This window comes from Zootermopsis nevadensis, unplaced genomic scaffold (genome assembly GCF_977971745.1).
Source record: "Zootermopsis nevadensis isolate Lab colony 2312 unplaced genomic scaffold, Znev_1.0 Znev_ptg000021l, whole genome shotgun sequence".
NCBI classification, from domain to species: domain Eukaryota; kingdom Metazoa; phylum Arthropoda; class Insecta; order Blattodea; family Termopsidae; genus Zootermopsis; species Zootermopsis nevadensis.
Genome location: NW_028259153.1, coordinates 7,199,172 through 7,222,397, shown reverse-complemented (window position 1 = coordinate 7,222,397; position 23,226 = coordinate 7,199,172). Strand labels below are relative to the sequence as shown.

Genomic DNA, 23,226 nt, shown 5'->3' with positions numbered 1-23,226 from the left:
AAGCAAGAAACGGAATTGGTTTGTAGGATTTGAAGTTATCACGGCGGTGAGTCTGAAGATGGCTGTCTTCTGGGTTGTTGCGCCGTGTAGCGTGGTAGACGTTTACCGACTTTTCAGAGGTCCTCCCTGCCTCCACCACCAGGGAGACTGAAACGTCTGTAAACTTCTACCACGCTACACTGCGCAACAACCCAGAAGACAGCCATCTTTTGACTTGGTTTGGATTTCTGTCAACGTAATATAATTTTCCTCTAAGATGTGAATATGATATATTTGTCATTTTTCGTTACGCTGTGGAATTTGAGGGACAAATATGGCGGCGAAAAGTGTAGATCTTTCTTGAGAAAATTTCGAAATTTTTATTGCGAATGGAAGTCTCTTCTCTTTCGAAGCCCTTGGCGCCACAACTAGTCAGTGATTTATAGGTTTCCTTACTGCCAAATTTTGCAAAATGAAATAAGGTCCACGATGTCTTGACTTCGGGCCAGCTCGCAAGGAGCATTCTTATTCCGAACATAAATTTGTGGCAGGCCTGCAGCTCGCACAGGGATTTTCTGTCCGAGAATTAATCCCGACTTAATTACTTAAATTTTCACTCGTATTCTTTGAGACGTAATTTCAACACTGAAGTTTTGCCGCAAACAATGGTCTAAGGTTCTATCGAAGTAAGGATTTGTGACAGGTTCAAGAATTAATCTAAAGATATATAAGAGTCCTCCATTTTTCACAGAATTACTTTTTATCTTATTGCTGGTGTCAAGTTGACGATTTGTTTCGAACGTACAATGAACCACTAACAGGTGATGGTTCATCAGCCCACCTGTTCACTTTCTAATCTTACGATGATATTCGTCGCTGGAATTGTATAATTAAAATTGACCGTAAAATTTTATTTTGTTTAGCACGAATCAAATACATAACCTTTAATTTTTATGAATTTCGTATCGAACTTAATTATCTGATCGAAATTTGTAGCTGTCGTGAGCATCTACACATTCTGTTTCAAAGTTCTCGCACAGAATAGTAAATTCTCACTCACGCAGTGGAAAATACTTAAAAAAAGTTTCGTGAGGGGTCTGCAAAGGAGACAAAGGGCTTTGTTTTTTCCCTTTAGAAATATTTTCATGATGCACGCATGATTTTTGCAAGACACGGAAGCTACTGAGGAAAATAGAAACATGTAGTATGGTCGTCATCGTTGAACCTGGATTATCGTGACATTTGAAATTCCACTCACAGTCCATGGACCTAGATGGAGATCAGAGCAGCGGCGGGTCACGTGACATTATGTTCAATTGTTTTCACTGTGGCGAGTGAATGAGGGGTAGAGAAAGTTGGCCTGGAATTTTTCGACATCCTCGGTTTTCTTTGGCTCATTTCTGTATATTTTAATTTTTTGAGCGTTTGAGCTACTCCATCGCGTAGACCATCGGTTAATGCGGGGTCAGAGCTCCAGTGATACAACATTTCCACTGCTGTATTAAGTAAGGACACCACGGTCACGTATTGCCTGCTGCTTGTACCACTGACATAACTTTCCCATTTACACTTCACTTTAAACAAGTAGATTCTCGCAAATCTTCGATTTACAAATTCACTCCTCAACCACGCCCTTATTTTGTCTCTGCTACAACACAACCCAATTTCTCTCTTCCCAAATCATGTTTATATCAGCATAATCTATTGCGGAGGAGCCCTCATCCGTTTTCTCCTCTAAACCCAAGATTTTAATGTTCTCTGCCTGATATCTGTCTTCCAGAAAACATCAGTTTGTGGTCCATAACATCCTGAATTTCCTCCCTTATTCGTATCGGCAGTTTCAGTCTGATTCATCACAGAATTAAGCTTCATTCGGAAGGTATGGGCATGAATCTCCTTCCTGGTGTCAGCCATCTCCAGTGACTGCATCTTCAGCATCTTGCGACGTAATCTAATGTTTGATCCTGCTTTAGTTGACCAACCTGAGGTCCTTTATTAGCTTCCACGTCGCCCAGAAGCAACATGGCCATCAGCTCCACAAAAAACATATTTAATGAAGACCCTTCCTAATTATTCGAGACTAAAACTACACGCGTCAGAAAACGTTAATACCATTTTGACAATCTCGACGTTCGAAATTCGAATCGTATATTTATTTATAATAAAAAGGGGTGGAAGAAACTGCCCTTTGCTTTATATTAGATAAAATTGTGTTCTAAATTGCATAATTTAAGAAAATGTTTCTTCTTCGTTGTTACATTACGTAAAGATTCAGAACTTTGACAGCAGAAAATGTCGGAAGTGCTCTAAATGGATCATCACCTAGGTCGTTGAATGAATCCATAATTCGTGTTTTCCATTGGTGCGACCTTCCATTCTGTCATTTGATGACTATAGCCTACAATTATGTCTGATGATCATTAGAATGTTGACGTCTCTACCGCCGTACTTGCAAAATATTGCATTATCTGTGTACAATAGGCGGAGACAGAAGTAAGAATATATCGTTTACGCTAACGAAGAATTTTATTTCAACTTGTATTCTAGGTAATAAATGTGTGAGATACTGAAGAACGAACCCTGAAAACATGTAGGAAGCTTTATGAAACAGTTCGAGACTGTAACTTTGGTTCAAAACACGTCTCGTTGATACCGTTTTCTTCAAAAAAAATTACCTTGAAAAGACAGTTAACAATTCCGAAGAGTCTCAGAAGGTAGATTAAATTATATTCGTCTCCTTACGAATACACAACTGAAAGAACTAAGTAACTTACTAATTAACTAACTAACTAGATGGCTTACGGAACCAGAAGGTTCAACGACCGAACCAACCAAAGCCCTCCACCGGACCCTGTCCTAGGCCAACAAACTCCAGTCTCCTTCAACTTTTATCTCCCATAGATCCCGCCTGACATTATCCTCCCATCTACGTCTAGGTCTCCCCAGCGGTCTCTTCCCCTCAGGCTTCCCAAATAGTGGACCCAACCAACCAGATGGATTACGGAACTCGAAGGTTCATCACCGAATTAACCAAAGCCCTCCACCGGACCCTGTCCTGGGCCAACAAACTCCAGTCTCCTTCAACTTTTATCTCCCATAGATCCCGCCTGACATTATCCTCCCATCTACGTCTAGGTCTCCCCAGCGGTCTCTTCCCCTCAGGCTTCCCAAATAGTGGACCCAACCAACCAGATGGATTACGGAACACGAAGGTTCATCACCGAATTAACCAAAGCCCTCCACCGGACCCTGTCCTGGGCCAACAAAATCCAGTCTCCTTCAACTCCTATCTCCCATAGATCCCGCCTGAGATTGTCCTCCCATCTACGTCTAGGTCTCCCCAGAGGTCTCTTCCCCTCAGGCTTCCCAAATAGTGGACCCAACCAACGAGATGGCTTATAAAACCCGAAGGTTCATCACCGAATTAACCAAAGCCCTCCACCGGACCCTGTCCTGGGCCAACAAAATCCAGTCTCCTTCAACTCCTATCTCCCATAGATCCCGCCTGAGATTTTCCTCAGTATTTTGTTTCACAAAACTCGCTTAGCTTTTGTGTTACTCAAGATAAAAGTGTTACACAAAAGCGACTGCTTAAATTGTCATAAAAGTGACGTGGTATTAATCCTCACAGATGAGTTACATTTCAGTGCTTCTGCGTCGGGACAGAAACAATTACACGACCTGTGAACGTAGGGATTTTCGTCTACAAAATTCTGTTGCCCATGAAGTTATTCTTATTAGCGTTATTAATATTTAATCGCATTTTTATTTACTGTATTTGAGGTTAATTGATGGAAACTGAATGACGCATTGAAGCAACCCTTCTTGCCACCTCAAAGATTTTGCAATTATGGAGAAGAATCTTCATTCCAAATTAAAACAAATATATTCTGCAGAGAACTTGTGAGACCTACTGATGTTTTAATACTCCAATTTATATGATGAATTATCATTATTTATAAATTAACAATCATTCCATTTATTTAACTATTTCCATGCATAATTTATCAAATTTAACTTTAAATTCACATAATCTCTATGTATGCTTTTTAACTTATGAAAAAGCATTTTTTAAATATATATCATAATAGAAAATTTCAAAGCCTAACTCCACTAATCAAACATAAAAATGAAAACTAAAAACTAAAAGGTAGATTTCCTGTTCCACATTCTAACAAATATGCAATCTGAATATTCTTCAAACATGGCCACTCTCCAGCAATAAAACTTGGTTTCTGGAGACCACAGCCCAAAATTGGAAGAAATCTGTATAATATTTATGACAATGGAAATAAAACAATTATATCAATTATTTATTTTAATCCGTCTGATCACAATATAATTTTATTTAAAATTTATTATAATTAAGATAATAAAATATCATTCATGTTCCTTATCGATTGATCGATTTACATTTCGGAACAAACAAACAAAACAATTACTTCTTTAAAACAGGTAAGGAAAACCCAGACAGAAAACCAAGGGTTGAAGGGGCTGCATAGGAATAGAGAAACCAATCCTTCTAAGGGAAAGAACCCGGAATAAAAACTTCTGGAGGACTATGGGGGTTGGACATCGGGCTAAGAACCCAATTCTGGAAGAAGCTGACACACTGAAAGGGCCGTAGTGCTAAAGAAGAAGAAGAAGGACATGTAATGAATATCGAAACTTTCATTAGGTTTGTACGTCTTCCTCCTCTGTGTGTGTGTGCATGTGCGCGCGCGCTTGGGTGTGTGTGTGGCGTGTGGGGCGTCTGGGGCGTGGTGTGGGGGTGGTGTCATGTCGTGTCGTGTCGTGTGGTGTGGTGTGGTGTGGTGTGCAGTCGTGTAGTGTCGTGTCGTGTGGTGTGCTGACGTGTCGCGTGGTGTGTCGTGTCGTGTCGTGTGGCGTCGTGTCGTGTGGCGTCGTGTCGTGTGGCGTCAAGTCGTGTCGTGTGCAGTCGTGTAGTGTGGCGTCGTGTCGTGTGGCGTCGTGTCGTGTGGCGTAGTGTCGTGTGGCGTCGTGTCGTGTGTAGTCGTGTCGTGTGCAGTCGTGTCGTGTGGCGTCGTGTCGTGTGGCGTCGTGTCGTGTGGCGTCGTGTCGTGTCGTTTGGTGTCGGCCCACACCACAGTACACCACACGACACGACAGCACACGACGACACGACACGACGCGACACGACTGCAGAACACACCACACAACACACCAAACCACACGATACAACACGACAGGACACCAGGCCCCACACGTCCCACGCCCCACGCCACATACACACACCCAAACGCACGCACACACACACAGACACACACAAAGGAAGAATACATACAAACGAAATGAAAGTTTCGAATTTCTTCATTACATGTGCGCTACTGCTCCAACCTCTTCTTCTCTAGCACTACGGCCCTTTCAGTGTGTGAGCTTCTTCCAGAATTGGGTTGGTAGTCCGATGTGCAACCCCCCCCCCCCCAACCTCCAGAAGTTTTTATTCCGGGTTCTTTCCCTTAGAAAGACTGGTTTCTCTATTCCTATGCAGCCCCTTCTACCCTTGGTTTTCTGTCAGGGTTTTCCTTCCCTTAGCCTTTGGGGATTCCTCCCCTACCCACAAGGCAGTGGGGGCACTGAGCTCATGTGGTATTTGATGGGTGCAGCCTGCCACCAGCTACACTCCCACGCTCTCCGGTCTTGCCGCCTCGGTCCGGGACTGCCCATTATTCGCAGCTAACCCTCATATCACTATCCGCCACCTGTCGCCCGCCCAGTATCTGAGGCCCGCCCTGGATTACGACTGAAATAAACAAACACGACGTTACGGATACGGATCCTACACATCTCCGTTACGCTTTTTTGCCGAATGTCCCTTCCGTGTAGACGTATTTACGTCAAAATTCTTGCTTTATATTATGGAACTCTTAAGGTTCATTGTCGTGTTCAGATCATCCACCTACCTAAAGTCAATTGAATCTGTTAAATTTTGTGCGGTTCATGTCTCAACCATCTCATACACCTTGAATTAATCACTCTAAAATGTTAAATTGAATCATAAGAATGAAGTTCCCCACTGAGTAAGAAAGTAAACTAACCCCCCCCCCCCCCAAGGGGTGGTTAGTTTTGTGTCTTATCCAAGTTTTCTAACCCTTGAATGCGCAGTATGACTTGAATGAGTATTATTATCAGTATCAGATTACCTTGTTGGTGTCGGAACGTCTTCTCTCACATTTCTCCATTTCTTAAATACTTTTCTGTCGCTGTTCGGAGACGATGTGCTGCTTGTTTATTTGTTTGTTTATTTATTTTTGTTTATTTATTACGTTATTTGTTTACTCGGCACTGTTGTGTTTCTATACCAACACAACAATGCAGAGTATAAACAAATATCTGTTGACATTGTTTGAAGACGTCACCTTCTGTCACCGGGATCTAAAAGACACACAATTGAAAATATATAAATCACTTTTATATTACTGTTAATTAAATTAAGCAATGAAGCTATAACACACCCATCAGTTATTTACCATCACAGTTTCTAGAGTTCACATCAGTGAACAATATAAAACACATACGGATGGGCTCAAGGTCGTATTTTTCTGTGTTCATTGTACACGATTTTCAGATTCTGTAATACTACAGATTCATACATATAAGATATGAAATGTTGACAGAGGAACCACGGTTCCGGAGAATCTGATGTAAATACGTCTCTATAATGTAATGTAATGTAATAATTCTTACATAAGATAAGTAACTGTGATATTCTAAAACGTTTTTACCAGCACAAAATTATCTATTCTACGACGCACTTATTCTACAGCCGATTCACAGCTCAGTTCTTTCTGCAATAACGAAAGCGGATTGTTGACGGCAGTAATGTAACACAACAATGCCGAGTAAACAGATCACGTAGCAATTAGTTTCTTAGGTAACATAACTTCATTGTTATGTTACCTGGGATACGTCATCTGTTTATCAACAAATAAACAATGGTACCTACATAGTTACCTTACATTACATTACATTACATTCATCTACTACAGACCCATCTTAAGCGTAACTAATTCAATTTAAATAAGCAATGTCTTAATCAAACTTTACTCGATTGTAAAGCAGGTATGACGTATTTAGGTCAAATTATCCGGAACCATGGTTCCACTGACAACTTTTTACATGCAAAACAAATTAATTTGAATAATGGCCGGTGTTAAAGCAGGGTATCTTGTAGAAAATTATTTCGTAAATTTAATATACTTCCACTTGCATGTGAATTTATACTCTGCTGTCTATCATGTGTGGTGGAAAACTTAGATAAATTTAAAAGAAATACAGATGTACATAATTTAAATACAAGATGGAAACATGATCTCTATGTGCCAAATCCTAACCTTACTAAATATCAAAAATTAGTCTACTATACAGGTATCAAGTTATTTAATAATCTTCCAACAGTTTAAAGTCTAAGTTATTATATAAATGTATTCAAGCCTGCATTGAAATATTACCTCTTCACTCACTCTTACTATTCCGTAGATGCTTTCATCTCTGCTGAAAATTTTTAAGCTTTATGTATATCTATAATCTATACGTAAAGCAAGTTTTGCATTTCTTTTTAAAATTTAAAATTCTGAGGTTTTTGTATATTAATTTGTTAAAATCTTTAGTAAAAAACTAAACTAAGGGGTGGTTAGATTTGTGTCTTACTCAAGTCTTCTAAACCCCTTCCTATCATTGTATTTATCGCCTAAATATAATTTAAACACAGAGGCGTCAGTTTTCGTAAGCAGAATGACTTGAATGAGTATTATTATCAGTATCAGATTACCTTCTCTCACTTTCCTTCATTTCTTAAATGGTTTTCTGTCGCTGTTCAGAGACGATGTGCTGCTTGTAGAGCAGTGACAATGCGACTGTCTTGGTATTTGTTTATTTATTACGTTATTTGTTTACTCGGCATTGTTGTGTTTCTATACCAACACAACAATGCAGAGTATAAACAAATATCTGTTGACATTGTTTGAAGACGTCACCTTCTGTCACCGGGATCTAAAAGACACACAATTGAAAATATATAAATCACTTTTATATTACTGTTAATTAAATTAAGCAATGATGCTATGACACACCCATCAGTTATTTACCATCACAGTTTCTAGAGTTCACCTCAGTGAACAATACAAAACACATACGGATGTGTTCAAGGTCGTATTTTTCTGTGTTCGTTGTACACGATTTTCAGATTCTGTAATACTAAAGATTCATACATATAAGATATGAAATGTTGACAGAGGAACCACGGTTCCGGAGAATCTGATGTAAATACGTCTCTATAATGTAATGTAATGTAATAATTCTTACCTAAGATAAGTATCTGTGATATTCTAAAACGTTTTTACCACCACAAAATTATCTATTCTACGACGCACTTATTCTACAGCCGATTTACAGCTCAGTTCTTTCTGCAATAACGAAAGCGGATTGTTGACGGCAGTAATGTAACACAACAATGCCGAGTAAACAGATCACGTAGCAATTAGTTTCTTAGGTAACACAACTTCAATGTTATGTTACCTGGGAAACGTCATCTGTTTATCAACAAATAAACAATGGTTACCTACATAGTTACCTTACATTACATTACATTACATTACATACATCTACTACAGACCCATCTTAAGCGTAACTAATTCAATTTAAATAAGCAATGTCTTAATCAAACTTTACTCGATTGTAATGCAGGTATGACGTATTTACGTCAAATTATCCGGAACCATGGTTCCACTGACAACTTTTTACATGCAAAACAAATTAATTAGAATAATGGCCGGTGTCAAAAGCAGGGTATCTTGTAGAAAATTATTTCGTAAATTTAATATACTTCCACTTGCAAGTGAATTTATACTCTGCTGTCTCTCATTTGTGGTGGAAAACTTAGATAAATTTAAAAGGAATACAGATGTACATAATTTAAAAACAAGATTGAAACATGATCTCTATGTGCCAAATCCTAACCTTACTAAATATCAAAAAGGAGTCTACTATACAGGTATCAAGTTGTTTAATAATCTTCCACCAACAGTTAAAAGTCTAAGTTATTATATAAAGGTATTTAAGCCTGCATTGAAATATTACCTCTTCACTCACTCTTACTATTCCGTAGATGCTTTCGTCTCTGCTGAAAATTTTTAAGCTTTATGTATATCTATAATCTATATGTAAAGCAAGTTTTGAATTTTTTTTTAAAATTTAAAATTCTGAGGTTTTTGTATATTAATCTCGACACATTCTTAACCTCTAACGTAGAGACAGCGTTGTTTACTGTAATCTCGGACTAATTTTCCTCTCCGTCTTCATACCACAGACCGAGGGCAGACCTACTGTCATACTAGACGCAAGTACGAAGATAAATATTTCCAGTCCTCTCCCAGCAATTTAAAGCCATTCAGAATAATCAATGTTCTTAAAACAGCATTAAAAAAAAGTAATGCAACCACAACTGAAAAATAACTGTTACAATTCAATAAGAATTAAAATTTATTGCTCTGATTATCGGACAAACAGGACGCGCGGATTCACGCCATGTTGTAATCTGCTGTAAATTTATCACAAATTCGACGAGTGGTCATTGTCGAAAACCAAGTGGCGTCTCGTTCTTAATTAACTTGCCAGAATGAGTTCAGGGACACATTTCCCGATTCTCGTTTGTTAAATAAATCGAAAATAAGTCGACTGGTGAGCTCATATTGTGAGACAGGAAGCATAAATATAGCGTTTTATGATTTTATGTTTTACGATTTAAACATAATTCATATTTTGAAAAATATAATGGATAACGTGACTTTTCAATAGCAACCTATACGGAAAATCATTTAAGAATAAAAATAAATTGTTTCTCTTCGACTACATTAATGTGCAATTTGTATCGTTTACGAATTAAAAGTATTCTTAATCCGACGAAAGTGCTACTTTAAACCAAAGAGTATCTTACCCTGATGTACATGTTCATAATAATTGGAAACAGTTCCCTTCAACTTTTCGAACCATCTTCTCGGTCAGTGTTTTTATTACCTGTAATGTTCGTGTTGACTAATACTTCGATTTTAGCGTTCTGTGCCACTAAATACTGTTTCTATTTTAACGTATGTACGTGGTTTTGAGGGAATGAAGATGTTCGAATTACATCAATCTTGAATACTTCAAAAGAATTGTGTTTTTCAAATGAATCATGTATATGATAAGACATCTTCAAACAATAATCAAACCTCAAGTCTGTCTGTTTATAACAACGCATCGTATATTTTCACACACATTTTTGGTGCTGCGGCAATACCCGACATAATATGTGGTCACTGCACGCCGATGTTCGTTGATACAGAATTGTGTGCAATTCAGAGCTGAAAACGCGTAATATGACAACACATTAATTCTGCTTGTAGCTTGCCTTACCTAGCCACGCCTTGCCTTGCCTAGCCACGCCTTTACTAGCCACGCCTTGACTAGCCTTGCGTTGCCTTGCCTTGCCTTGCCATGCCTTGTCTAGACACGTCTTGCCTTGCCTTGCCTAAACACGCCTTGCTTGTCTAGCCACGCCTTGCTTGCCTAGCCACGCCTTGCCTTGCCTAGCCACTACTTGCCTTGCCTTGCCACGCTTTTACTAGCCACGCTTTGCCTTGCCTAGCCACAGCTTCCCTTGCCTAGCCGCGCCTTGCCTAAACTAGCCGCGCCTTGCTTTCCCTAGCCACGCCTTGTTTGCCTTGTCACGCCTTGCCTTACTTAGCCACGCCTTGCGTTGCCTAGCCATGCCTTGACTTGCCTAGAAACGCCTTGCTTTGCCTGGCCTCGCATTTAGTTTCTTTGCCCCGCCCTGCCCTCCACTGCTCTGCCTTGCCTTGCCTTGCCTAGCTATGTCTTCCCTTTCCTTGTATTGCCTTGTCTTCCGTTGCCTTGCCTTACCTTGCCTAGCCTTGCCTAGCCTAAAATTGTCTTGCCTTGCCCTGAATCGCCTGTGCTGATCTGACTTGCCCTGCAACGTCCATAACGCCCTTCCCTGCCCTGTCCCGCCATGGCTTCCCCTGCCCAGCCTTGCCTTGCGTTGCCGTGCTTTGCCCTCCCCGCCCTGGCCTCAACTGCCCTGCCTTGCCTTGCCTAGACACGCCTTGCCTTGCCTAGCCACGCCTTGCCTTGAATAGCCACGTCTTACCTTGCCTAGCCACGCCTTGAATTGCCTTGCTTTGCCTTGCTTAGCCACGCCTTGCCTTGCCTAGACACGCCTTACCTTAACTAGCCGCGCCTTGCCTTACCTAGCCACGCCTTGTCATGCCTAGCCACGACTAGCCTTGCCTAGCCACGCCTTGCCTTGCCTAGCCACGTCTTCCCTTGACTAGCCACGCCTTGCCTTGCCTTGCTTTCCCTAGCCACGCCTTCCGTTGCCTAGCCATGCCTTGTCTTGCCTAGAAACGCCTTGCCTTGCCTAGCCTCGCCTTTCGTTTCTTTGCCCCGCTCTCCCCTCCACTGCTCTGCCTTGCCTTGCCTTGCCCTGCCTTGCCTTTCATTGCCCATCCTTGCCCTACCTTGCCTTGCTTTGCTTTGCCTTGCCTCTCATTGTCTTGCCCTGCCCTGCACCGATTTGTCCTCCCCTTTCATGTCTTGCCTTGCTTTGCCTGCCTTGCCCTGCTTTGCCTTACCTTGCCTGGCGTAGCCTTACTTTGCCTTGAATAGCCACGCCTTGCCTTGCCTTGCCTAGACACACCTTGACTTACCTAGCCACGCCTTGCCTTGCCTTGCCTTGCCTGCCTGCCCTGCCTTGCCTTGCCTTGCCTTGCCTTGACTTGACTTGCCTTGCCTTGCTTTGCCTTGCCTTGCATTGCCTTGCCTTGCCTTGCCTAGCCACGCATTGCCTTACCAAGCATGGCCACGCCTTGCCTTGCCTAGCCACGCCTTGCCTTTCTTAGCCACGCCTTGCCTTGCCTTACCTTGCCTTGCTTTGCCTTGCCTTGCATTGCCTTGCCTTGCCTTGCCTAGCCACGCATTGCCTTACCTTGCATGGCCACGCCTTGCCTTGCTTAGCCACGCCTTGCCTTGCCTAGCCACGCATTGCCTTGCCTAGACACACCTTGCCTTGCCTAGCCACGCCTTACCTTGCCTTGACTTGCCTTGCCTTTTCTTGCCTTGCCTTGCCTAGCCACGCCTTGCTTTGCCTAGCCTACCGACGCCTTGCCTTGCCTGACCTTGCCTGACCTTGCCTTTCCTTGCCTTGCTCTGCCTTACATTGCTTTGCCTAGCCACGCCTTGCCTTGACTTGCCTAGCCACGCTTTGCCTTGCCTTGCCTTGCCCTGTCTTGCCCTGCCTTGCCTTGCCTACCCACGCCTTGCCTTGCCTAGCCACGCCTTTTCTTGCCTAGCCACGCCTTGCCTTGCCTTGGCTTGCCTAGCCACGCCTTGCCTTGCCTAGCCACGCATTGCCTTGCCTAGCCACGCATTGCCTTGCCTAGCCACGCCTTGCCTTGCTTAGCCACGCTTTGCCTTTCCTTGCCTAGCCACTCCTTGCCTTGCCTAGCCACGCATTGCCTTGCCTAGCCACGCCTTGCCTTGGCTAGCCACGTTTTGGCTTGTGGCCCGTGGGGGGAACGAACCCACGACCTTCGCGTTATCAGCACAAATTTGTTAAAAGCAAACTATAACTAACAATACATAGGACTAATTACATCCATTTCTGCGATTGGCAGTGGCTGTGTAGGGAATATCAATGTATTCCCATATCCATGTGGGGAATCATATGTTATTACATGATTACCTGAGCAACACCTCCCCTATGAAAAAGATCCCTCCCGCTTGCACTGAAAGCTGCCAGCTGCAGTGTAAATGTTATCATTCTGGTCCTAGGATCACAACGAGCTCGAGTTGGACGATGACTCCGAGGAGCATGATGACCCCGAGGTGAATGACGAGGTCTAGGAGGACTTTGACCCCGCGGCGGATCATGACCCCGAGATGTATTATGACTTCGTGGTGGATGACGGGCTCGAGGTGAAGGATGAGCTCAAGAGAGACAAATTGTGATGTCTCATCTAATCGCTGAAGGCCGGGATTAAAGAGCGACGTGCAATGAACACAATCTTGGTATGTCAGAAGTCTGTATTTGCTGGAAAGTTTCCACTATCACATATGTGTCTTAAGGCTATGAACACACCATATGATGATCACATGTGGCATTGTTTTCTTCATGATTAATGGAACAGGGGATTTCCAAGTAAGGATGAAGAAGTTCTATGAACATAATGCATGATTTCCTTAAAAGAATAGTGTTGTTTATATAAGAGACATATATGATTAGACGTCTTCAAACAACCGTCAAAACTCATGTCTGTCTGTAGATAACATTACATCGTATAAATTCACACACATCTGTGTTTCTGCGATAATCGCCGACGAACTCTGCACGCCGATGTTTGTTGATACAGAATTGTGTGTTATTTAGAGCTGAAAACGCATAATATGAGAACACAGTAATCTGCTTGTAATTTACATAATATTAATCGAACAAAAGCGCTACTTTAAAGCAATTAATATCTATCCTAAATATACATGTTTATAATAATTTGAAATATTTCCCTTCAACTTTATGAACCACAAATTTTAACTGATTTTGTACTTCCTGTAATGTACGGATGGTCTTATGTTTTGATTTTTGCGATCTGATATTTGTGCCACTAAATTCTGTTTGTATTTTAAGGTTTATATGTTATTATAAATGGATAACTATGTTCGAAATATATCATGCTTTATTTCCTAAAAACAAATGTGATTTTAATGTAAAATATGTATATGATTAGACGTCATCAAAAAACATCAAATCTCAACTTTGTCTGTAAATGTCATTGCATCGCTAATAATCACACATATCTTTGTAACTGAGATGTTATCAAACGTAACATGTCGTCGCTGTTCGGCGATGTTCTTTGATACAGAATTGTTTGCTATTCAGAGCTGTAAAAGCATAATAAGAATCACAGTAATCTGCTTGTAACTTACATAATATTAATCGGACAAAAGTGCTACTTTAGAGCAATGCAAGGCAAGACAGGTCAAGGCAGGGTAAGGCAAGCAAGGCGAGGCAAGGTGTGGCTAGGCAAGGAAAGGCTTGGCTAGGCAAGGCAAGGCGTGGCTAAGCAAGGCAAGGCAAGGCGTGGCAAGGCAAGGCAAGACAAGGCAGGGCAAGACAGAGCAAGACAAAGCAAGGCAAGGCAAAGAAATGCGTGGCTAGGCAAGGCAAGGCGTGGCTAGGCAAGGCAATGTAAGGCAGAGCAAGGCAAGGAAAGGCAAGGTAAATGAAGGCAAGGCAAGGCCAGGCAAGGGAAGGCGTCGCTAGGCAAGGCAAGGCAAGGCGTGGCTAGGCAATGCAAGGCAAGGCAAAGCAAGGCAAGGCAAGCTAAGGCGTGGCTAGGCAAGGCAAGGTGTGTAGAGGCAAGGCAAGGCGTTGCTATTCAAAGCAAGGCGTGGCTAAGCAAGGCAAGGCAAGTCTATTCAAGTCCAGGCAAGGCAAGGCAAGGGAAGGCAAGGCAGGGCAGCGGAGGACAGGGCGGGGCAAGGGCAAGGCAGGGCAAGGCAATTCAATGCAAGACAAGGCAAGGCAAGGCGTGGATAGGCAAAGCAATGTAAGATAGGGCAAGGCAATGAAAGGCAATCAAAGGCAAGCCAAGGCAAGGCAAGGCAAGGCGTGGCTAGGTAAGGCAAGCCGTGGCTAGGAAAGGCAAGGCGTGGTTAGGCAAGGCAAGGCGTGGCTATTCAAGGCAAAGTAAGGCTAGGCCAGGCAAGGTAAGGCAAAGCAGGGACCAGGCAGGGCAAGGCAGGGCAAAACAAGGCAAGGCATGAAAGGGGAGGACAAATCGGTGCAGGGCAGGGCAAGACCATGACAGGCAAGGCAAATCAAAGCAAGGCAAGGTAGGGCAAGGAAGGGAAATGAAAGGCAAGGCATGGCTAGGCAAGGCAAGGCGTGACTAAGGAAGACAAGGCTTGGTTAGGGAAGGCAAGGCGCGGCTAGTTAAGGCAAGGCGTGGCTTGGCAAGGGAAGTCGTGCCTAGTAAAGGCCTGACTAGGCAAGGCATGTAGTGGCTAGGCAAGGTAAGGCGTGGCTAGGCAAGGCAAGGCGTGGCTAGGCAAGACAAGAATGGCAAGTCAAGGCTTGGATAGGCAAGGCAAGGCAAGGCGTGGCTAGGCATGGCAAGGCGTGGCTAGGCAAGGCAAGGCGTATCTAGGCAAGGCTAGGTGTGGCTAGGGAAGGCAAAGTACAGCTAGGCCAGGCAAGGCGTGGCTACACAAAGGAAGGCGTGGCTAGGAAAGGCGTGGTTAGGCAAGGCGTGGCTAGGCAAGGCAAGGTGTGGCTAGGCAAGGCAATGCAAGGCGTAGCTAGACAAGGCAAGGCAAGGCGTGGCTAGGCAAGGCTAGGCAAGGCAAGGAAAGGAATGGCTAGGCAAAGCTAGGCAAGGCAAGGCTTGGCTAAGCAAGGCGTGGCTAGGCAAGGCTAGGCAAAGCAAGGAAAGGCAAGGCCAGGCAAAGCAATGCAAAGCAAGTCAAGGCAAGGCAAGGCAAGCAAGGCAATGCTAGGCAAGGCTAGGCAAAGCAAGGCAAGGCAAGGCAATGCAAAGCAAGGCAAACTAAGGCAAGGCGTGGCTAATCAAAGCAAAGCAAGGCGTGGCTATGAAAGTGAAGTCGTGGCTAGGCAAGGCAAGGCGTTGCTAGGCAAGGCAAGGCGTGTCTAGGCAAGGCAATCTAAGGCAAAGGATGGAAAGGCAGGGAAAGGAAGGGCAAAGCAAGGAAAGGCAAGGCAAGGCAAGGCAAGGCAAGGCAAGGCGTGGCTAGGAAAGTTAAGGCGTATCTAGGCAAGGCAATGTGTGGCTGGACAAGGCAAGGCGAGGTTACGTAAGGCAAGGCGTGGATAGGCAAGGAAAAGCGTGGTTAAGAAAGGCAAGGCGTGGCTAGGTAAGGCAAGGCGAGCAAGGCAAGGCAATACAAGAAAGGCGTAGCTATGCAAGTGAAGGTGTAGCTAGACGAGGCAAGGCGTCTCTAAGGAAGGCAAGGCGTGGCTAAGCAAGGCAAGGCGTGGCTAGGAATGGCAAGGTAAGGCAAAGCAAGGCAAGGCAAGGCAAGGAAGAGCAAAGGAAAGCAAGGCATGGCAGGGCAAGGAAAGGCAATTTAGAGCAGGGGAGGGCAGGGCGGTGCAGGGTAGCAGAGGACGGGTCATGGCGGTACAGGGCGGGGCAGAGCAGGGCAGGGCGGGGCAGAGCAGGACAGGGCTGGGCACTGTTGGTCAGGTGGGGCTGGTTAATGCTCGGCAGGGCATAGCAGGTCATGGAGAACAGGACATGGCAGGTCATGGAGAACAAGGCAGGGCCGTGTAGGGCAAGGCAAGGCCAGTCAAGGCAATGCAAGGCACAGCAGGACAGGGGAAGACATGGCGGGGCAGGGCAGGGCAGGGCGTTCAGGTCGTTGCAAAACAGGGCATGGCGGGACAATCGGGGCACGGCAAGACAAGTTAAGGTAAGGCAAGGCAAGGCTAGGTAAGGTAAGGCAAGGCAAAGCAAGGCAAGCAAGGTAATTCAATACAAGACAAGGCTAGGCAAGGCAAGGCGTGGCTAGGCAACGGCAGGCGTGGCTAAGCAAGACAAGGCGTGGCTAGGCAAGGCAAGGCAAGCAAGGCTAGCAAGGCAACGCAAGGCAAAGCAAGGGAAGACAGGGCAAGACAAAACAAGGCAAGGCGTGGCTAGGCAGGGCAATACAAGGCGTGGCTAGGCAAAGCAATGTAAGGCAGGGCAAGGCAATGAAAAGGAAGGCAAGACAATGCAAAACAAGGCAAGGCAAGGAAAGGCGTGTCTAGGTAAGGCAAGACGTGGCTAGGCAAGGCAAGGCGTGGTTAGGCAAGGCAAGGTGTGGCTATGCAAGGCAAATTATGGCTAGGCCAGGCAAGGTAAGGCAAAGCAAGGCAAGGCAGGGCAAGGCAGGCAAAGCAAGGCAAGTCATGAAAGGGGAGAATAAACCGGTACAGGGTAGGGCAAGAAAATGAGAGGCAAGGCAAAGCAAGGCAAGCCAATGTAGGGCAAGGAAAAGCAATGAGAGGCAAGGCAGGGCAAGGCAAGGCAAGGCAGAGCAGTGGAGGGCAGGGCGAGGAAAGGAAACGAAAGGCGTGGCTAGGAAAGGCAAGGCGTTTCTAGGCAAGGCAAGGCATGGTTAGGCAACGCAAGGCGTGGCTAGGCAAGGCAAGGCGTAACTAGGCAAGACAAGGCGTGGCTATGGATGGAAAGGCGCGGCTAGCTAAGGCAAGGCGTGACTAGGCAAGGCAAGACGTGGCTAGGGAAAGCAAGGTGCGGCTGGGCAAGGCAAGATGTGGCTATGCAAAGGAAGGCGTGGCTAGGCAAGGCAAGGCCCGACTAGTTAATTCAAGGCGTGGCTAGGCAAGGGAAGCCGTGGCAAGGCAAGGCAAGGCAAGAAGTGGCTATGCAAGTGAAGGCGTGGCTAGGCAAGTGAAGGCGTGGCTAGGCAAGACAAGGCGTGGCTAGGCAAGGCAAGATGTGGCTAGGCAAAGCAAGGCGTGGCTAGGAAAGGCAAGGTGCGTTTAGGCAAGGCAAGGCGTGGCTAGGCAAGGGAGGGCGTGGCTAGGCAATTTAAGGCAAGGCAGGTCTGCTGAGGGCAGGGCAGGGCAAGGCAGGGCAAGGCAAGGCAAGGCAAGGCAAGGCAATGCAGGGCAAGGCAGGACAGGGCAGGGCAGGGCAGGCAGGGTAGGCCAGGGCAGGGCAAGGCAAGGCAAGGCAGGGCAGGGCAGGGCGTGGCTAAGCAAAGCAAGGCAAAGCAAGGCGTGGCTAGGCAAGGCAAGGCAAGTCTAGGGAAGTCCAGGCAAGGCAAGGCAAGGGAAGGCAAGGCAGGGCAGAGGAGGGCAGGGCGGGGCAATTGCAAGGCAGGGTAAGGCAAGACAAGGCAAGGCAAGGCAAGGCAAGGCAAGGCAAGGCAAGCAAGGCAGGGCAAGGCGTGGCTAGGCAAGGCAAGGAGTGGCTAGGCAAGGCAAGGCGTGGCTAAGCAAGGGAAGGCGTGGCTAGGCAAAGCAAGGCGTGCCTAGGCAAAGCAAGGCGTGCCTAGGCAAGGCAAGGCAAGGCAAAGCGTGGGTAGGCAAGGTAAGGCAAGGCAAGGTTATATAATGTATTGTTAGGTAACGAAAGGCAATGTAATGCAAGGCAATGCAAGGCAAGGCAATGTAATGTAATGTAAGGTAACGTAAGATAATGTAATGTAATCCAAGGCAAGGCAAGTCAAGGAAAGGAAATTCAAAGCAAGGATAGGCAAGGCGTGGCTAGGCAAGGCAAGGGAAGACAAGGCGTTGCTAGGCAAGGCAAGGCAGGGCAGGGCAAGAGTGTGCAAGGCAATGCAAGCCAAGGCAAAATAAGGCAAGGCGTGGCTAAGCAAGGCAAGGCGTGGCTATGAAAGGGAAGTCGTGGCTAGGCAAAGCAAGGCGTGGCTAGGCAAGGCAAGGCGTGGCTAGGCAAGACAAGGCAAGGCGTGGCTAGGCAAGACAAGGCAAGGCGTGGCTAGGCAAGGCAAGGTGTCGCTAGGCAAGGCAAGGCGTGGCTTCGTAAGGCAAGGCTTGGCTAGGCAAGGCAAAGCGTGGCTAGGCAAGGGAAGGCAAGCAAGGCAAGGCAAGGCAAGGCGTGGCTATGCAAGTGAAGGCGTTGCTAGACAAGGCAAGGCGTCTCTAGACAACGCAAAGCGTGGCTAAACAAGGCAAGGCGTGGCTAGGCAAGACAAGGCAAGGCGTGGCTAGGCAAGGCAAGGTGTCGCTAGGCAAGGCAAGGCGTGGCTACGTAAGGCAAGGCTTGGCTAGGCAAGGCAAAGCGTGGCTAGGCAAGGGAAAGCAAGCAAGGCAAGGCAAGGCAAGGCGTGGCTATGCAAGTGAAGGCGTTGCTAGACAAGGCAAGGTGTCTCTAGACAACGCAAAGCGTGGCTAAGCAAGGCAAGGCGTGGCTAGGCAAGGCAAGGTAAGGCAAAGCAATTCAAGGCAGGGCAAGGAAGAGCGAAGGAAGCAAGGCAAGGCAGGGCAAGGCAAGGCAAGGCAGAGCAGGGGAGGGCAGGTCGGGGCAGGGCAGCAGAGGACGGGGCATGGCGGGACAGGGTAATGCACGGCAGGGAATAGCAGGTCATCGTGAACAGGGCATGGCAGGTCATGGAGAACAAGGCAGGGCAGTGCAAGGCAAGGCAAGTCAAGGCAGGGCAAGACAGTGCAGGGGAAGGCATGGCGGGGCAGGGCAGGGCATTGCGATCAGGTCGTTGAAAAGCAGAGCATGACGGGACAGTCGTGGCAGGGCAAAACAAGTTAAGGTAAGGCAAGGGAAGGCTAGGTAAGGCAAGGCAAGGCAATGCAAGGCAAGGCAATGTAAGGCAATGCAAGGCAAGGCTAGGCAAGGCAAGGCGTTTTTAGGCAAAGGCAAGACGTGGGTAGGGAATGAAAGGCGTGGCTATTAAAGGCTAGGCTTGGCTAGGCAAGGCAAGCCGTGGTTAGGCAAGGCAAGGTGTGGCTAGGCAAGGCAAGGCAAGCAAGTCTAGCAAGGCAAGGCAAGGCAAAGCAGGGCAAGACAGGGCAAGTCAAGGCAAGGCAAGGCGTGGCTAGGCATAGCAATGTAAGGCAGGGCAAGGCAAGGAAATGCAAGCCAAGGCAATGCAAGGCAAGGCATGGCTAGGTAAGGCAAGGCGTGGCTAGGCAAGGCAAGGCGTGGTTAGACAAGGCAAGGCGTGGCTATTCAAGGCAAAGTAAGGCTACGCCAGGCAAGGTAAGGCAAAGCAGGGCAAAGCAGGGCAAGGCAGTTCAAAGCAAGGCAAGACATGAAAGGGGAGGACAAATCGGTGCAGGGCAGGGCAAGGCAAAGCAAAGCAAGGCAAGGTTGAGCAAGGAAGGGTAATGAAAGGCAAGGCAGAGCAAGGCAAGGCAAGGCAGAGCAGTGGAGGGGAGGGCGGGGCAAAGAAACGAAAGGCGAGGCTAGGCAATGCAAGGCGTTTAAGGCAAGGCAAGGCATGGCTAGGCAACGCAAGGCGTTGCTAGGAAAGACAAGGCGTGGCTAGGGAAGGCAAGGCGCGGCTAGTTAAATCAAGGCGTGTCTAGGAAAGGCAAGGCGTGGCTAAGCAAGGCAAGTCGTGGCTAGGCAAGATAAGGCGTGGCTAGGGAATGCAAGGAGCGGCTAGTTAAGGCAAGGCGTGTCTAGGCAAGGCAAGGCGTGGCTAAGCAAGTCAAAGCAAGGCAATTCAAGGCGTGGCTAGGCTAGGGAATACGTGGCTAGGCAAGGCAATGCGTGGCTAGGCAAGGCATGTAGTGGCTAGGCAAGGCAAGGCGTGGCTAGGCAAGGCAAGGCAAGGCGTGTCTAGGCAAGGCAAGGCAGGGCAGTTGAGGCCAGGGCGGGTAGGGCAAGGCACGGCAAGGCAAGGCAAGGCTGGGCAGGGGAAACCAGGGCGGGACAGGGCAGGGAAGGGCGTTCTGGACGTTGCAGGGCAGGTCAGATCAGCACAGGCGGGGCAGGGCAAGGCAAGACAAGGTTAGGCTTGGCAAGGCTAGGCAAGGCAAGGCAAGGCAAGGTAACGGAAGACAAGGCAATGCAAGGAAAGGGAAGACAAAGCTAGGCAAGGCAAGGCAAGGCAGAGCAGTGGAGGGCACTGCGGGGCAAAGAAACGAAAGGCGAGGCCAGGCAAAGCAAGGCGTTTCTAGGCAAGGCAAGGCATGGCTAGGCAACGCAAGGCGTGGCTAGGCAAGGCAAGGCGTGACAAGGCAAACAAGGCGTGGCTAGGGAAAGCAAGGCGCGGTTAGTTTAGGCAAGGCTTGCCTAGGCAAGGGAAGCCGTGGCTAGGCAAGGTAAGGCGTAGCTAGTAAAGGCGTGGCTAGGCAAGGCACTTAGTGGCTAGGCAAGGCAAGGCGTTGCTAGGCAAGCAATGCGTGGCTAGAAAGCAAGGCGTGGCTAGGCAAGCAAGGCGTTGGTAGGCAAGGCAAGGCAAGACGTGTCTAGACAAGGCAAGGCAAGGCAAGGAAACGCAAGGCTAGTCAAGGCGTGGCTATTAAAGGCGTGGTTAGGCAAGGCAAGGCGTGGCTAGGTAATGCAAGGCGTGGCTAGGCAAGGAAAGACGTGGCTAGGGAAGGCAAGCTACAAGCAGAATTAATGTGTAGTCATATTACGCGTATTTAGCTCTGAATTGCAAACAATTCTGTATCAACGAACATCGGTGTGCATTGACCACATATTATGTCGGGTATTGTCGCAGCAGCAATGATATGTGTGAATATATACGATGCGTTGATATAAACTGACAGACTTGAGGTTTGATGATTGTTTGAAGATGTCTTATCATATATATGTTTCATATGAAAAACACAATTCTTTTGTATTATTCAAGATTGATGTAATTCGAACATCTTCATTCCCTCAAAACCACGTCAATACGTTAAAATAGAAACAGTATTTAGTGGCACAGAAAGGTAAAAGCGAAGTATTAGTCAACACGTACTTTACAGGTAATAAAAACACTGACAGAGATGATGGTTCGAAAAGTTGAAGGGAATGTTTCCAATTATTATAAACATGTACATTAGGGTAAGATACTCTTTGGTTTAAGTTGCACTTTAGTCCGATTAATATTATTCAAGCTACAAGTAGAATTAATGTGTTGTCATATTACGCGTTTTCAGCTCTGAATTGCACACATATCTGTATCAACGAACATCGGTGTGCAGTGACCACATATTATGTCGGGTATTGTCGCAGCAGCAATGATATGTGTGAATATATACGATGCGTTGTTATAAACAGACAGACTTGAGGTTTGATGATTGTTTGAAGATATTTTATCATATACATGTTTCATATGAAAAACACAATTCTTTTGAAGTATTCAAGATTGATGTAATTCGAACATATTCATTCCCTCAAAACCACGTACATACGTTAAAATATAAACAGTATTTAGTGGCACAGAACGCTAAGATCGAAGTATTAGTCAACACGTAAATTACAGTTAATAAAAAAAACTGACAGAGAAGATGGTTTGAAAAGTTGAAGGGATATGTTTCCAATTATTATAAACATGTAAATTAGGGTAAGATACTCTTTGGTTTAAAGTAGCACTTTCGTCCAATTAATATTATTCAAGCTACAAGCAGAATTAATGTGTTGTCAAATTACGCGTTATTAGCTCTGAATTGAACACATTTCTGTATCAACGAACATCAGCGTGCAGGGACAACATATTTTGTCGGGTATTGTCGCAGCAGCAATGATATGTGTGAATATATAAGATGCGTTGTTATAAACAGACAGACTTGAGGTTTGATGGTTGTTTGAAGATGTCTTATCATATACATGTTTCTTATGAAAAACACAATTCTTTTGAAGTATTCAAGATTGATGTAATTCGAACATCTTAATTCCCTCAAAACCACGTACATACGTTAAAATAGAAACAGTATTTAGTGGCACAGAACGCTAAAATCGAATTATTAGTCAACACGTACATTAAAGGTAATAAAAACACTGACAGAGATGATGGTTCGAAAAGTTGAAGGGAAATGTTTCCAATTATTATAAACATGTACATTATTATAAGATACTCTTTGGTTTAATGTAGCACTTTAGTCCGATTAATATTATTCAAGCTACAAGCAGATTAATGTGTTTTCATATTACGCGTTTTCAGCTCTGAATTGCAAACAATTCTGTATCAACGAACATCGGCGTGCAGTGACCACATATTATGTCGGGTATTGCCGCAGCACCAAAAATATGTGTGAAAATATACGATGCGTTGTTATAAACAGACAGACTTGAGGTTTGATTATTGTTTGAAGATGTCTTACCATATACATGTTTCATTTGAGAAACAAAATTCTTTTGAAGTATACAAGATTGGTGTAATTCGAACATCTTCATTCCCTCAAAACCACGTACATACGTTCAAATATAAACAGTATTTAGTGGCACAGAACGCTAAAATCGAAGTATTAGTCAACACGTACATTACAGGTAATAAATACACTGTCAGAAATGATGGTTCGAAAAGTTGAAGGGAAATGTTTCCAATTATTATAAACATGTACATTAGGGTAAGATACTCTTTGGTTTAAAATTGCACTTTAGTCCGATTAATATTATTCAAGCAAAAAGCAGAATTAATATGTTGTCATATTACGCGTTTTCAGCTCTGAATTGCAAACAATTCTGTATGAACGAACATCGGTGTGCAGTGACCACATATTATGTCGGGTAT

At 45.4% G+C, this 23,226-nt stretch overlaps 1 protein-coding gene across 4 annotated transcripts in view; it reads right to left on the bottom strand.

The window, feature by feature from the left end:
* The window catches only part of LOC147873171 (neuropeptide F-like), a 169,214-nt gene that overhangs the window by 46,512 nt on the left and 99,476 nt on the right, over nucleotides 1-23,226 (bottom strand). The window contains exons 1-4 of one of the 4 annotated variants that reach the window (XR_015536149.1): nucleotides 8,305-8,434; nucleotides 7,772-7,992; nucleotides 6,144-6,375; nucleotides 4,933-5,743 (exon numbers count right to left, since the gene is read on the bottom strand). The exons of 1 other annotated variant lie outside the window; for it this stretch is intronic. The gene's annotated coding sequence lies outside the window, so the exon portion shown is untranslated. Of the gene's footprint in view, nucleotides 1-4,932; nucleotides 5,744-6,143; nucleotides 6,376-6,687; nucleotides 7,014-7,771; nucleotides 7,993-8,304; nucleotides 8,435-23,226 lie in introns of those variants that run through there. 2 more of the 4 variants (XR_015536147.1, XR_015536148.1) reach the window with 2 other exon arrangements.